Below are 15,843 nucleotides of genomic sequence, written 5' to 3'. Positions count from 1 at the left end.
TTTCATATCATCACAGGTTAAGGGTCTCAGGGACAATGAAGCACACCGACAGATACTGCTGGACTGAAAAGACAAGAGCTGACAATCAGCTGCTCAGACCGCCTCGTCCGCAGTTCAAATCCGAAGTCTTAAATACTACTGGAAGATGTGATATTTTAAAATGAGAAAATATATTTCAGTGACGTATTTATGTGTCAGGTATATTCACTGTAAAAATATTTTGTTATGCAAGCTCAGTGAGATTAACTTTTATAAAACCCACATATAAAAATTTTAATTACTGATAGATACAGAGAATCTTATAAGAAAAACAGACTCTAAAATGAGAAACAGTTTATACGTCATATTTGATGGTTACCGTTGTTTGTTATCGATGAGAATGCAGTCCGACTCGAAATGTTTCGTCTTGGCACGTCTGCACAAACCGGACTGGCTCACACCCTGCAAAAGAAGGAGAAAGATGCTAAAATACATTGCTCAATATATAAATATCAATTCTCATAGTGTTATTTATCCGTTCATTTCATTTTCGGGGCCCTTTCACTGTCTTTCCTCCTGACATAGCCAGCGCCTGTTATTCAGTGCAGGTCTGTGCACTAAGATGTTCAAACAAAATGCCCCCTGCTGGCAGACAGATAGACAAAGCATCTGACAGACACACATACGCAGAGGAAAATGCTCAAATTTAATGTATAAATCAGGATTTGCATATGGGATGAACATAAGGCCGTTTGGCCTGTATGAGCATTAAGCTCCAATCGAGCGGTCATACAGTTCATAGTCACACACACACACATACTCAACTCGTTGCTTGTGCACATGCATGAAACATCCACAGACAGCTGTGCCTGGAGCCGCAGACAACACTGTCGTCTTATATTTCCTACAGGCCTTGTGATCTCACAGGATTATGCAATCACTTCCCCATGACAAAGATGTTCAGCCTTGAGGGAGTAACACTGATTTACTCTTCCCCAGACAAAATAAATGTCACACAAGCCTGACACTGCAGATGCCACATGAAGAATATAAGCCAGGGTTCAAACAACTGGTACACAGCTGAAAAGCTCTGTTTGCATCACGCGCAAGTCTGTGCAGACGACAGCTTTATCGTCCACCAACAATCCCGAACATGTCTCTAACTTAAAAAAATCTGTCTGTGGCCAGGTGCACACACACGCAGACTAACATGCAACTCCACAAAGGAACACAGAACATGAAGCCTTTTGCTGCCTGTGTGAAAAATTAAACTGCCTCTCTCTGTTTCCTCTTTGTCTCTGTGCTTTGAGATATTTTCCTCTGTCCCAGTTTTATGAGCTCCTCTGCTGCTCTCTAAAGCACCAGAGACAAAGACCGGAGGATGAAAACCAGAGGCTAAAAGGGAGAATGAGGTGAAACATTCTCATGTAAAAAATAACCTATGTCAAAAAGAATAAACACAAACGAAAGGTTGACACAAACGAAAGGAAGATGGCGGGTGGACGTGGTCAGTCGAATTGTCTCAATTTGTTATCTGGCCCGTTCAAGTCATTCTGAACTCACCATTTGCCTTTGCCTGGTGTTCCTTACATGAACACACACACATTTGTACTCATGTCCATGTGCACATGCATACAACAAGTGCGTGTACATAAAACAGGTAAGCACACACACGCACATATAATGCAACACACTCTTACGATGAGTTATTGATCCGTTTTCCCCCCGAGAGAAAAAAACCATCAATTAATCCAGTGGTAAAGAAAATATCGTTTGATAAAACCTATCCTGCCCCATCTTCAGTCTTCCTTTTCTCTGAGCGCTGTACACGGCGGCGAACAGAAAAGCTATTCCCCTCTCGCTACCCCTCCATCTCTCGCTCTCCTCTTTTTGTCTCTCCTCTTCTTCTATCCCTCTCTCAGGCGCTGTCCCTGGCTCTGTTTTGTGCCTGTTTCCCTCTGCCAAGTCACATCACTAATTCTCCAGGCGATTAGAGTCCGAGCAAGCAATGTCTATGAGGCAGGTACGCTGCACACACACACACACACTCGCAGACACACACACACACACACACACAAACACACACACACACACACACACACACACACACACACACACACACACACGCACACACGCACACACGCACACACCAAAATACACACAGACAATTGCATTGATTCCATTATCTGGTGCTGTACCAACACCCCCACTTCCCCCAACCCCCAACAACCACCAACAGCGCCTCCATCTATGACCCTCTCCTTTCATAAATCTGTGTCACCTACATACATCACCCACAAACACATGCACGCACACACACACTCACAGCCACTTATGCAAGCATGCAGTATCTCCAGCTATCGCTCTTTCTTCTTCTCTTGCCGGAACACTCTCTATCCCTCTGTCCCCGCCTCCCCCTGCTCTGTCTCAGCCCTTCCCCTCATTTTCATCCTTCCCTCCTCGTCTCTCCCCTTCTCTTCCCCTCTCTCTCCTACTCTAACCCCTTACATTTTTTCCAGGCGTGACGTCCCGTCTCGCCCATCCTGCAGCCTACGTTCACACGATGCCGTGCCTCTCTACATGGGTGTCTGTTACTCTTGTGTTTGTTTGTGTGTGTTTGAACTATGTTCGTGCATCTGGAGGAGAGAGAGTCAACGTGCTCGGAGGGAGGCGCGTGTGTGTGCGCACATGTCCTCGTGCACCGCTGTGCACACATGCATCTGTGCGAGAGGGAGTGTGTGTGAGGAAGGGAGGGAACGGAGGGTGGGGGTGGGAAGGGGGTTGGGGGGATCTCATAGACGGAGGCTGTGGATTTTACACAGCATGAGGATCAAAGCCACAGCAAGCCCAAAGGTGATTAACCTCCCAGCCGTTCTGACCACAACACTGCTGCTCTTCTTCCATATTTCATTAACACAGCAGTCTGCTATCTGCACAGTTCATCACATATCTATCTATCTGCCTTTGTTGCACAAATTCCCAAACATTCACAATCATATGGCGAGTGATAAGAAAACTGTTGGTAATTGTGAAATCTCATGGCTGAACTTTGTATATCCATCCATCCATTTTCTATACTGCTTAATCCATTAGGGTGAACTTTGTATATTTAAAACAAAAACTCAAAAAATTACACTTAATGTGTGTGAGAATTTAAAATCTGTTGTGACAATTTTCAATAAAATAAAATAAAAATTGCAGTTGTGCAGTGATAAAACAGAATATAATACAATAAGCCTAAGAGGAATTAACAAGAAAATAGAGCTGTTTTTAGAAAAAAAAAATCAGTCAGCATCATATATGAAATGTTAGCATTAAATGTAAAAACAAATGCAAGAATCGGCCACCTTTTATAACATAGAGAGTGGCAGGCGGCTCTATTGTGACGGCTATATTTCCTCTTGAGTTGGAACATGCCAGGGAGCCGTTTCTTTGTGTGCGTACAGAAAAGAGCAGTGCTCGGCAGAGATTGCTGATATATGCTCTTTTTTTCCCCTCCTCGCTGGAGCACTGCAACGCAATGCGGATACTGAGTGTCTGAGCCACTAGCCAGACACACTGGGGGACAGAGCGGGGGTGGGGGGTGAGCGAGGGAGGTGGGGGGCGAGCGAGGGGCGGGTGGGGGAGGTGGGGGGATTGCAGGAAGGAGAGGGGAAGGAGAAGGGAAGGAGGCGGAGGCGGTAAGCAAGTTCACATACAGCCCCGAGTTTCAGGACACAGTGATACTAATATGCAAGCACTCTGTCATTATGTGCCACGACAGAGAGCAGCACGGACAGTTAACTCTGGAGACTGTTAAATCAAATGGATAAATACACATAGAAAACAGCTTGCAAAACTAAATATAAATAAAACTATATATATTTGTGTAGTATTCAATGCAATGAAAATTTAAAAAAATCCAAGGCTGCAGTTTAAATTTTCTATCTTGAAACTGATCCAAACCTGATGTACAACATGAACAAACTAACACTTCTTACTTTACAAACAACAAAAATGCTCCTGTCACACAATGTAATTATTTTAAACAGAGAGTTCTCTACGGGGGGGGGGGAGAAGACGTTCTGCGTTTCTCTGCTCGGCATGATAAGGAACAAACAGCTATTGATAGTTCGCTCTATACCCCATTGGACTGCACCAAATAACAAATCAAACAGCTCTGCAGAGCAAGGTGGGTATATTGATGTCTGGATTAGCTGGACCTCGACAGCAAAACCTGATTTGTATTTCAGATATTTTAGATTTAAAGTCAGTGCAGAAACAAGTTTGTAGCTTGTTTTTCTGTCATTATTATTATGGGTTTGGAAACTAATCTGATGAAGGAATGTAGAAGAATGTAGAATTATTTCAGATCTGATAATGGATGTGATCTCTATGGTAGTAACTGTCAGTGCATTCATTTCGTCCATCACTAGAAAATACATCCACTAGACATTTAGTAAAACTGACCTTGAAAAAGTAATAGAGGCAAAACCATTGTAGGTATGAAACTTCACACCTTAAAAATAGGATTAACCTCATATTATCTTGTGTAATGTAGTTTACTGCTCTAAAAACCCCGATATGCTTTTTCTGTGTTACTTTGTGGGTTTTTTTTAATATAAACTGTACTGTAAATTATTTTTTAAAAATACATAATTATTAGCTTTATTCCTATAAAAAGTTGGTATTTTCTAGAACTTTTTGTCCTTTTTCATGTCAGTCTTCGTACTTACCACTTCAAGAGGCATGAAGGTCGATGGCATTCATATGAAGTCTGGGTGACACCGCAGGGAAAGCTAGAAGGTTGTACAGTTATCTCCAGGCTGTTTATTATGCGAAACCATACAACCAACTACCTCACACTGCAGAGCACCGGAGCAGGGTCAATGCTGGAGTCTGTTCCTCTTCCACGCAGACCTCTTGTTTTTACTTTTGTCTATCTGTCTGTCTTTGCCTGTCTCTACCTGACATATGTCCCACCCTTATCTCACATTTCATTCCTAACTGTTGACATTCAATATAAAGCTATGTTTCAGATTAACATAGTCACTACATATTTGAGTATATATTCCAAGAATATTAAAATATTATCTTTATCACAAAAAATGGACTGTGGCAGCTCCACCCAAAATCAAATAAAATAATATGTTGGAAAGCTATTGTTTTAAAAGCTTAGTCTGTGGCTACAAGATTAAAGTTTAACACAGTGATATTGCTGGAATTTAAGGGAATAATAGCTGAGACTCACTAACTACCATTTTTGCGGACTTGTCTCCCTCTTGTGGGTAGACACGGAACATAGACCACCCCCCTCCCACTGGAGGCCAAGGCTGTCTCTGAATACAAAGACAAGCACTTAACCTGCAGTTGCTTACTGTAGGCGTTTGCCTGACCTACTTCTGCTAGTGGAGCTGGTGGAATCTTCCATATCCTCAAAGACTCCATTCAGCACTACTGAGCAGTATTTTATTGTCATTCTGAGGTTAAAGTCAAATACTCTTCTTCTGTTTTAATTTCACTAAAAACATCAGTTAAGTTAGATATCACATCTTTAGCTGGTCAAAGGAGCATCGTTTCTCTTTGTTCTGTGGATTCTTTACTTGTCTACATTACCAGTTAAATGTTTTAGAACACCTCAATTATTCCAGTTATTTAAATTTACATAATTCAATGTCTGTGTTTCTGAAATTAAAGCACTGACCAAATAAACAATTGGAGATTTTAAAAGGAATCATGGAAGCCGAACACACTCGTGACAATCTTTCTACAATGGGAATCAAATATTAATCAGAAAGTTCGTCCCAACACTGTTGCAGAGGTTCTCATGAATGTGTTGCACTTGCAGATTTCTATGTTTTCACCCTCTGTCCAGTTCATCCCAGACCAGCTCCATGGGGTTTAAGTCTGGAGACCATGCTGGTCTTCCATCGTTTAAAGTCACTGTCTAGTTCTTTTCTTCTAATGTCTTGGGTAATTATCTTGCTGTAGGAAGAGTCTTCCTTTGTTACTCGCCTTTTTCTCACCTGATAGAAATATACAGTACTATGTCCTGCAGTGCAGTATTGTCCTAATAATGCATCCGAAGGTGTAGTAACAGCTGACCAGTTTCTTAATCTGTGGGAAAAGGTCTGTTTTTCAGTTCTTGGTGACCTAAACTGTTTTTTATACCTTGGACAATTTATCACAAGTTTTTCCACTGGACTTGAAGATCTTAAATTTCAACAAAAACTAGAAAACTTTTCACCAGTAGCACATGGTTTCTCATTATCAACGGATTTGTTGATTTCCCTTTTTTTTTTTTTTTTTGGATGGAACTTTTTGCCTATAAAATAGCTAAAAATGTCGACCACAAGTCCAGTGAAATCTAACCAGAAGTCCAAATCCTAGATATTTATTCTAGTTTCCTATAAGACAAAGAAAAGTAGCAAGTCCTCACATTTGAGAAGCTGGAACCAGCAAATAGGTAACTAAACCCCACTGGTTAAGTTTAGCTTATTTTTATCTTCTATCTATTCCATTCTATTTATATGTGTCTGGCTACTATATATCACCTTGTATTTTTTTATATCTTGCTTTTATGTCTTTTTATGTCTTATGTGAAGCATTGATTGCCCTGTTGAAAGGTGCTATTAAAAACAAGCCTTCCCTTGTTTAGGATTCAAATTAAGTGCTAGTCTAATCGTCTGAAACACCTGAAGCAGTGTCCAAACATTTTTGTAATTTTCCAAAACAGACATCACACCCATGTGGCCATGTGTGCAGAGCTGTGAAAGTAGGCAGGGTTTGAACTTCTCTCGCAAGCTTTTTTTTTTTTAATTCTATACGTGTACAAGTGAGCAGAGCAAACGAATGCCTTTGAGGAGAGACTGGACGAAAGCGTGTTTCATTATCCCAAATTTGTACGATTCATTGCGTCTCTATGACCAGCTTTTTGCTCCTCCTTCAGGTGTGGTCCTTTAGAAAACAAACATCACACTTGTGACACATGCATGAGCATGTGAGAGCCCTGTAGGACTTACAAATTTATCTGTAAATTGAAAATGATATTTATGAAACATGATGCTGCCATTGTCTGAAATTTTCATGCTCGCAGATCACTTTTATAAGAAAGGCCCCTGGTTCCTTTGAAGTATTCTAAGACCATTTTTGTATGTTTTCTCATATTCTGTCTCCACCTAGCAACCACATCAAGGTAAAAACATTCTTCAAAAAGCTTTGTGTTCCTAAAAAGGAACAACTGACCTTGTGGCGGTGGATTATCATCAAGTGTTACCTAACAGAATAGCTGCAGTTGTGAACACATCACTGCCCTCAGGTCTTTGTATTAACAAGGCCAAACTGTGTCACAGATGTGAAGCACCTTACAGAGTTAAGCAGTGCTAGAGAGAAGCCAGTAAATGATGCTGGCTGAGTGTCGCCTGTAAAAATGGCCATGCATCTTACTAGCCATAGAGAGGCTGGAGCGAGTGCATGAATAAGTGGAAGAATTAACTTTGTATTTTCAGCTGGTAAATACAAATAAATTTAGGATTTATCTAGACTGTGTCCAGTTTTAGTCTGCCATTTTGTTTTTTTTGGTTTTTTTTACTTCTTCCTTCATCAGAATCTCAGGAATGGTGTCAGATTTCTCGGCACATTTAAACACGATAAGCTGATTCAAACTATTTAACAAGGAACATTCAGGGTATGGCAGAAACTGAAGTATTGTGGAGCAGTTTTCAATGTAACAACTAGGATCTAATGGGTGAGTAATTGGATGACAATTTGGAATAACAGCACTATCCAGTCAATCTTCCTCATTATGCTCCATAAATAATGGGGCACACCCACACATTCGACATCTAGCTGAGGTGATCTCCTGCAAAAGCAGCAAATTGGCTGTTGTTAGCAGTCAATGGCGGTGTTTTGACACTCCTTCTGTGTGCCTCAAGGACTCATTGATTACTTGATAGCTGCTGCACAGCAGAGTTGCTAGGCCTCTTATTCAGCCTGGTCAATGCACCAAAAATACAACCTTAAAGTCATGGGGCCTCACTGACGAAGCTGCATTCAAACACGCTAGTGAAATATCAGTGACTCCTCAAAAAGGTAACTCCCTCTATTGCCTGGCAGGACCAGAACTGCATATTAATATGTTTGCACGTAAATGTGTGCAAGATGCTTGTTCAATTACATTATGGGGATAAAAGCCATCTGAAATCAGTTTAAACCTGTTAACTCTACTAAAGATTTACCATTTAACTATCATTAAGTGAAAAATGAGCGAACTAAGTTTTAATTTCAGAAGGTACGGCAGCACCATATGCTTAATGGAGACATAGATTGTTTTTTTTAATTGGCCAGCTTCCAAATGCAAACCCATTCACCTCGCCTCTCTCCACTGCCCTCTGCCATGCTAAAAGCCCACCCTCCGCCTACCCTTCATTTTCTTTCTTTGGCCGTCCTCCTGCCTATCTAAGTTCCTCTTATTTGTCCTTCATCACTGAACATTTCAGGCCTCAAAATCTTTTACAACTTTTTTTTTTCTCAGACAATCTCTCTGTTCATACCAACTAAGTCTCCCCCCTTCATCCCCTAGATTCCTCTCCTCCCCTTTTTAAACCTCTCTCACCGTCTCATTCGCAGTCGAATCACGCATGAATGCGGCATGGTTGTGCCAATGCCAGCTCTTTGCCAATCTGCCTGGGTGTGTTTGTTTGCCAATGTGAGTCTGGTGGGAAGCCCCTGCATTGGAGGCCAGGGTGGCATATAAGCCCGAAGCTCGGCTGGTGTCGGGTCAGGTGAAGCTTTGTGAGGATTACAATTCGCCCTCTTGAGAGTGTAAAAAAAAAATTAATCATTTTGAGCCAAAGTATATATCTAGGTACGCCTAAAATCACCAAAATTGTACTGAACTTGAAATTTGTGCTACCAGTGCATCACAGTCCCAAACATACATATATACATATATACATACACACACACACACACACACACACACACACACACACACACACACACACACATATATATATATATATATCATCTTCATCATTTATAACAACAAAGTATTTGACAAGAAACGGTCTGGCCCACATTATGAGCATCATAACAAATACTGTGTTTATGTAAACCTCTCAAATTAAATTTATCAGTAATTCAGTTTGTTAATTTAATTTAAATTGTTTTTATCACATCCAATAATGACTCTGGGGATATGGATTATCATGCACATGATCATCATGTGTTAATCTTGCCTAACAACAGCTGAGACAAAACCGAGTGACAACATACGCTCTCTCAGTCATTATTTCTAAAATAATTTGGTGTATTCTGAAGGAATATCCACTGAATGCATTTCAGATTTTGTATGAAAACTGGCAACAGGCGTTTATCCACTAGGACTTCAACAAAGTCTCTGCTTCTTAGATAAGAAGGATTTTGATTAATTCATTTTAACTGACAAGTAAGGTAAATAATTTATAATAAACATACTCATGAAAGGTTATAATTAATTTCTTTGTTGAAAATGAACTGAAAATTGTTTCAACAACAGTCTAGAGTCAGAAAGGAGAGCCATCAATTGGAAAAGACCTCATAGTATTTTACATGAGAAACGTGAAAAAAAAAACAAAACTGTGTGATTGACTAACTGGAGAGATAATTAATGAGAGAGGATTAAATCGAGCACAACGCTGCCTCGCAACAAGACATTTCTGTCAATTAAAGAAACCACTATTAAAAGAAAATACCTAAAACATTTAGGCTCTGCCGTCAAAGATAGAACAACGATTTTAGTCGGCTTTCAATCACTCATCGTCTTTGAGAAGTGACGCACAGAGACTACCATTCAAAAAATGTAGGGGCACAGAGGAGTGAAATCTGCCCAGTGACAGCAAATAAACTGTTAACTGCAGCTATGAATCGTCTGGCAAGTGCCGCCTCAACAGGAATGTGGGCCTCAGAAAGCGGTTCTCAAACTCTAGGCCAAAGACTGCCGCTGGTCTAGTTGATTTTACAGAGGGATACATGCTATTTTGGTAAACACAATTGTTCTTAATCAAGATAATTCCAAAAAATCTCATGAAAACTACAATAAAACAGAATAAAACCAGAATGAGTGATGACGTGATGAGAAAAAAATGAAGATGTGGATGAACAAACAGAAATACACACAAAAATCCATAAATGAAATATTCTCAGAAAACATGTTCAAAAATTGACATTTAACTTTACCAGTGCCTACAGCAGACTGTGATTAGTTCTTTGCCAGTAAATTTTTTTAGAAGTAAGTCATTTAGGGATTATGTGCTTCTCCTTGGTCCCCCTAAATCTGACCCCGTATGGTGAGGATTTGGACCTGAGATCCCCACTGATGCTAATACACCTCTTCAGTCAGATGACAGCTTGGTGCAGGGACAGGATAAGTATCTGCTACTCACCAACCATAAATTATTAGCTCTCTCAGGATAGAATGAGACTCTGTAGTGCAATTTCTCCCAAACCCCCTCTTCACTCTCCTCGTACCTTATTTACAAAGGCAGAAAACGTTACCATGGGAACACACTACTAGGCAACCTCAGTGGCTTGGCATGATGCCCAATGGTTGCTAGGGCACTGTTGTCAGTGGCTATTGGGTTGTGTGGGCCAGTATGTGTGTGTGCATGTCCTGCATGTATGTGTGTGTTGTTGTGTGAGAGTAGGAGAGGCAGTGTGTGCACATTTGTGTATGTATGCTCTCAAAAGTGGACAATGCACACACCACGTCTCAGCCTGAAAAAAGTGTACATAAAAATTTAATGTTCTTATTCCATAATGTGGGCTTTATATGCATCCAATATATCATTATTTTAAATAATCTGTACCATTTTGAATTGGTTTTCTCGTTGCTGGTTAGACTCTGTGGGTGACAAATGATGGGAGGCAGCTTTTGTTGGATAATACACTCTAATCTTTTTTTTTCTTGCTCAAGTGTGTGTTTGTCTAAGAGAAACAAAGAGAGAGAGAATAATCATGCAAGCAGTTATATGAGGTCCCATATATATGCAATTATGTTGAATAACATGCATGATGGTTCAGAGCTTTAGTCTTTTTTTCAACAGGTTTTATTGTGTGACAGCTAACAGTTGGGAAGTAGTTTATAGAGGAGGTAATATAACAATTTTGCTTCATTATGCATTGTCAAGAAGAACAAACTTGCTTTTTATGATGTGAGTAAGAATAAAAGAGACGAGAGGAGACAGAAAGAGACTGCCAGAGAAGAAAAAAAGAACCTGAGAGACACAGAAATGTTAGTGTCTCTCTGTATACTTGGAGCTGACGTTCTCCATCACTAGCTCTGATCTCTCAAGCTGTTTGCTCTCTCTTTCATTTCAGTCAGATTCAAAGAGTCTTTGTTGGTATAAACGGGAAGGAACAGATGTTGCCAAAGCATTTACCTCACAACCGGGATCTAGTCTGAGGTTTTTCCCATGGCTCTCTTCTCACTGGGGAGCTTCTATGGTTGACCACGGCATTCCTGAAATCAGCAGAGCATCATGCAGATTATTAGCATACCACAGGATAGGAAGGGGAACATCAATAAACACGCTGAGCCATGAAGTTGGGATAAGTAAATAAATAAAGTCAGCCACCCAGACAAAACCATATCTGGGCTTTTGTCCAGGCCACATAGCCTAGTGGTGCCATTTTCAGCAAAAATTATTTTGGACTCAACCAAGAAAGAATACTCCAAGACAATTAAATCATAATGGACCAATCCCTGATTAGAGATGAAGCACTTGGCAGCACAAAGAAATGAATGGAAACGCATGCATTTATGACGGAGAATGCATCAAAACGTCGTGTGCGGAGTATGAAATGGATTAACTAAGTAGGACATAATGGTAAGAATGAATACTGTGCCATCAACAAAGCATGAATGAGATGGTGGTACAAAAATACATGTACAGCAGAGACAGTTAAAGACAATGGTGATGAATAATACATTAATAATGCTTGAAAATACAATCAGACATCATAAATTAAACAGCAGTGAGCCAAACAAATGCAATAATTATGACACTGCAACACAATGAAAGACAACAGAGACGGAGATTTGTGGCTTTTGTGTTGGTGTGTGCTCATTAATTTCCACATGTGTACGTATATATGAGTCTGCATGCACTTAAGGAGAGCGAGTATTGCCTGTGGTGCATCTTATCTAATATTACCAAGAGGAGCCACAGCCTCTCCCCTTGCTTCTTTTCCCCCCGGCCCTTTGAACTCAAGCCGCTGCTGGAGATGCAGTCTGACTGAGCACAGCATGTCCTGAAAGGAGGTCAGAGGGCAGGACAAACAGTCTGGTGTCATGGCAACTTGATGCCACCAACCAAAACTTGAGAGTGGCTGGAGGGGCTGCAGGAAAGGCTGGTCAAACTGCCACAGGTTACTGAAGACAGAGATGCTGAATTAAACACTAAGACTGAAAGGATGAATTTTTGTATGAAAAGGTGCCACGGAAAGACCACAACCAACTCTGAATTGATCCTAATGACTAATGATTTTATTCCTCAGTAAACCTCCACTGCTTTAGAAAAACTATTAAAAACACATCAGTGAAGCTCACTGTTGCACTGGATGACATGTTCCTTCATTATCATGAACATAGCTAATTTTGAATGGACCACACATACAACGTTATGGTGACATAACATCTGTAACTCAATATAAACGCACTATTTACGTGTGTTTATATTGAGTAACATTTCCTAAAATCAAATTGCCCAGCTCTTTTAGAAAATTATTTAAGTGTACATTTGTGAACCATTTTTAAAGATTTACTATTTCAGAAGAAACTAAGACTTGTGGGATAAAGTCAGAGATGGGAAGGGAAGGGGAAGGACGTTGGAAAGTACTGAGACTAAGGCCGTTTTTTTTTTTTTTTTACAAAGCGCTGAAGTCTGAATAAAAAAATAATTAATAAAAAAAATTAAAAAACAGCCTCTCATTTATTTGAATTAAGCCAATCTGGCGATGCACTGGAGGTGCTTGTGGTTTCATCAGTTTTTTTTAAAATTAATCTATCAATCAAATATTTTTACAAAGTGAAAAATGTCCATCGGGGTTTCCTAGAGATGCCATCAAATGCATTGTTTTGTCCAGCCAACAGTCCAAAATCCAAAATCTAACCATCCAGCTAAAAATTTTAACAGGGCTCAACTTTGACGGACCACAGCTCCCACAAAACGCAAATCACATACATGAAAGCGAACATTCCTCGTAAATTACTTTTTAATGTGAATACAGTATTTGTTTTGTTAACTGTGCGATTGTCGCAACAAAAGATAAAATAATTTCCGCCGTGATCAGTGATCATTGTGTTTGTCAGAGTATTAAAAACCATTGTGCAGTGTTTTGGGATCCAATAAGCCTTCAAATTCACAGACTGTTACTTAAACTGGATTTTCTGGCTCAATACCAGAATCAACATACAAGGCCAGGCTATTTTCAGTCTCAACACCCGCTAACACTTTTGATTTTTGCTTTTCTATGGGATTTGTCGACGGTTAGAATAATGTGAGCCTTAACCTTGCAATAAATTGAACAAGTTTATACATTACATATTATTTCTATAAAATTGTGATTTTTTTAGGTTTGTGCTGTGGACTCTCAGTACAATCCCATTCTTACATTCCAGCATCTTCCATTCCTTATGATACGGTTTTGGGAAAGCCCATCAATGAACGTAGTGTAGCTTCAAACTTGAATGACTTAATTTGATGGGGTTTTTTTTATTCTGAAGACCATAAATGATTTCCAGGAAATACACAATTACTGCCACAAATGATGCCTTGGCTCACATACCTCTCTGAATAATTGGCACCAAACTGCATTCCTCTCATTTGTTGTACTAATTATTCTGAGTACAATTCAGCAGACCTGAGAAATGAACTGCAGCTGTAATTGTGTTGCCTGTCGGTGCCAGCCCTAGACTGCCTGTGTTTTCATCTCCCTCCTGAGGTGTTGGATCAATATGGAATCCAGGTTCCTTTGTATGTCATTAGCTTGTTTGATGCTTGAGCTGAGACCTCTCCAAACCTTCCTGTTTTCAGCCTCTGAAATCTCTCACATGAAGAGTAGGTGATTGCAGGTGTGTCTGTCGGCAGCGTATGAGTGTGCATATTGACCTCCAAAGCAGCTTATGTATAACAGTATTGTAAATGGGTGTTTTCTCTCTGTACGAGTGCGTGTATGAGGCTTGTGTGCACATGGTGTGTGTCCTTGTGTTTGTTCAATGCGGCAGAGGGTGGAGTGGCAGATCAATAGGAAACAAATGAATTCAGATCAATATGAAGCCAGGGAGTGAAAGAGAGAGAAGGAGAGATTGAAAGCGAGTGAGTGGGGTGATGCGGCAGAGAGGAGGAGGAGGAGGAAGTGGAGGACGGGTGGTGTTGGTGGGTTGGAGGGGTGATGTGTTACCAGCAGCACAGCGACTAACTGCACACTTGGGAAAGACCACTCAGTTCTACAGCCAAAACCTCAGCGCTCTGAGGTCACTGATGGTTAAAATGGATGGTTAAGCGAGTTAGAGAGAAAACAGAAAGAGACATGAGAGCAGCAGGGCACTGGAGATAAGTCCGAAATTCCTGCATCACTGGTGGTGTTTGGTTTTAGTGGACAGTAGCAGTGAAAGAAGGCTAGATAGTGTCTCTAATTCTTCATACAGAAGACCCTTTCCTGGTTAAATAAAGTTACGTATTTGTTCTCTCTTTGTTGCATTTTATTATTCACACAAAGCCATTTAAAATGTGCTCTAAAAATGATGCCTGAATAAAATAATTCAATGTATTAACATTTTAACTAGTATTTTCCTTTCTTCGGTCTTTCAACTATTTTTCATGCTCTTAATGCTTTATGCAGCTGTCAATAATCAACGATTGAGAGTGTTTTTCTAATATTATAGTATTTTAGTATTATACTGCTATTACACAATTAAACTGCCTATTTTTTGTCAGAGACAAATCTGGTGATGACTGAGGTGAGAGAGTCATGGCTGTAAATAAACAAACCTCAATCTCAGATCTCACAGCAACAACATCTGCCACTGTCTGCACACAGCAGCTGTAGTCAAAGTGAACTTTGACCCTTCTGCTTCTATTCTGCACCTAAATAACACATTTCATTCTCGCCTAGCATGGTAAGATTAGAAATCTCAGGCCAGACAGGATTTAATTATGACCTTTCAACTTAAACTCCCAGTTGGAGTTTGACATTTACAGCCAAACCTATAAGGACATAATGCGCTCAGACTGGAAGAGGGCCAGACTTCAGATTTCTCATTGTTTTTCATTTGTTTACCATTTTGCTTCAAAAACTATTTACACTACTGCCAAACAATCTTTGCCAATGTTATTTTTGATCAATCTCTCAATCATAATTATAGTCGATTGTTCTGTCAATGATTTGCTTTAATCAATTTGGTCTATAAAATGCCAGAACATAGCAAAAAAATGGCTTTAAAATTTTTTTGAGCCTGACCTCTTTCATTTTTATTTATTCATTTATTTAGGCCATCAGTCTAAATCCCAAAGATATTCAGTTCACAAAAAATGAAATATAGAAAATCAGCAGATCTTTGAGGAACTTTGATTGAAAAATTACTGAATTTACAATAGTTGAATTAGATCGATAGTCAATTATAATTATTAGGTTTTAATCTGTTTTGCACACACAAAAAAAAACGTAATACTTGGGTTTGGGCACAGATTTCTTGTCTAAAATTCCTGATTGACGCTGTATTTCTGCCTAACAGCACATGTTATCTCCTCTGGTGAAATATGATATACCAGTCAACTATATTTGTCTAGACTGTGAGAAATCATCAGAGATTTGATCATATTTCTCTTGAGTAGAGTACATTAT

This window comes from Toxotes jaculatrix, chromosome 13 (assembly GCF_017976425.1).
Source record: "Toxotes jaculatrix isolate fToxJac2 chromosome 13, fToxJac2.pri, whole genome shotgun sequence".
Lineage (NCBI taxonomy): Eukaryota > Metazoa > Chordata > Actinopteri > Toxotidae > Toxotes > Toxotes jaculatrix.
The sequence above is the reverse complement of the archived record's forward strand: the minus strand, read 5'-3'. Positions refer to the sequence as shown.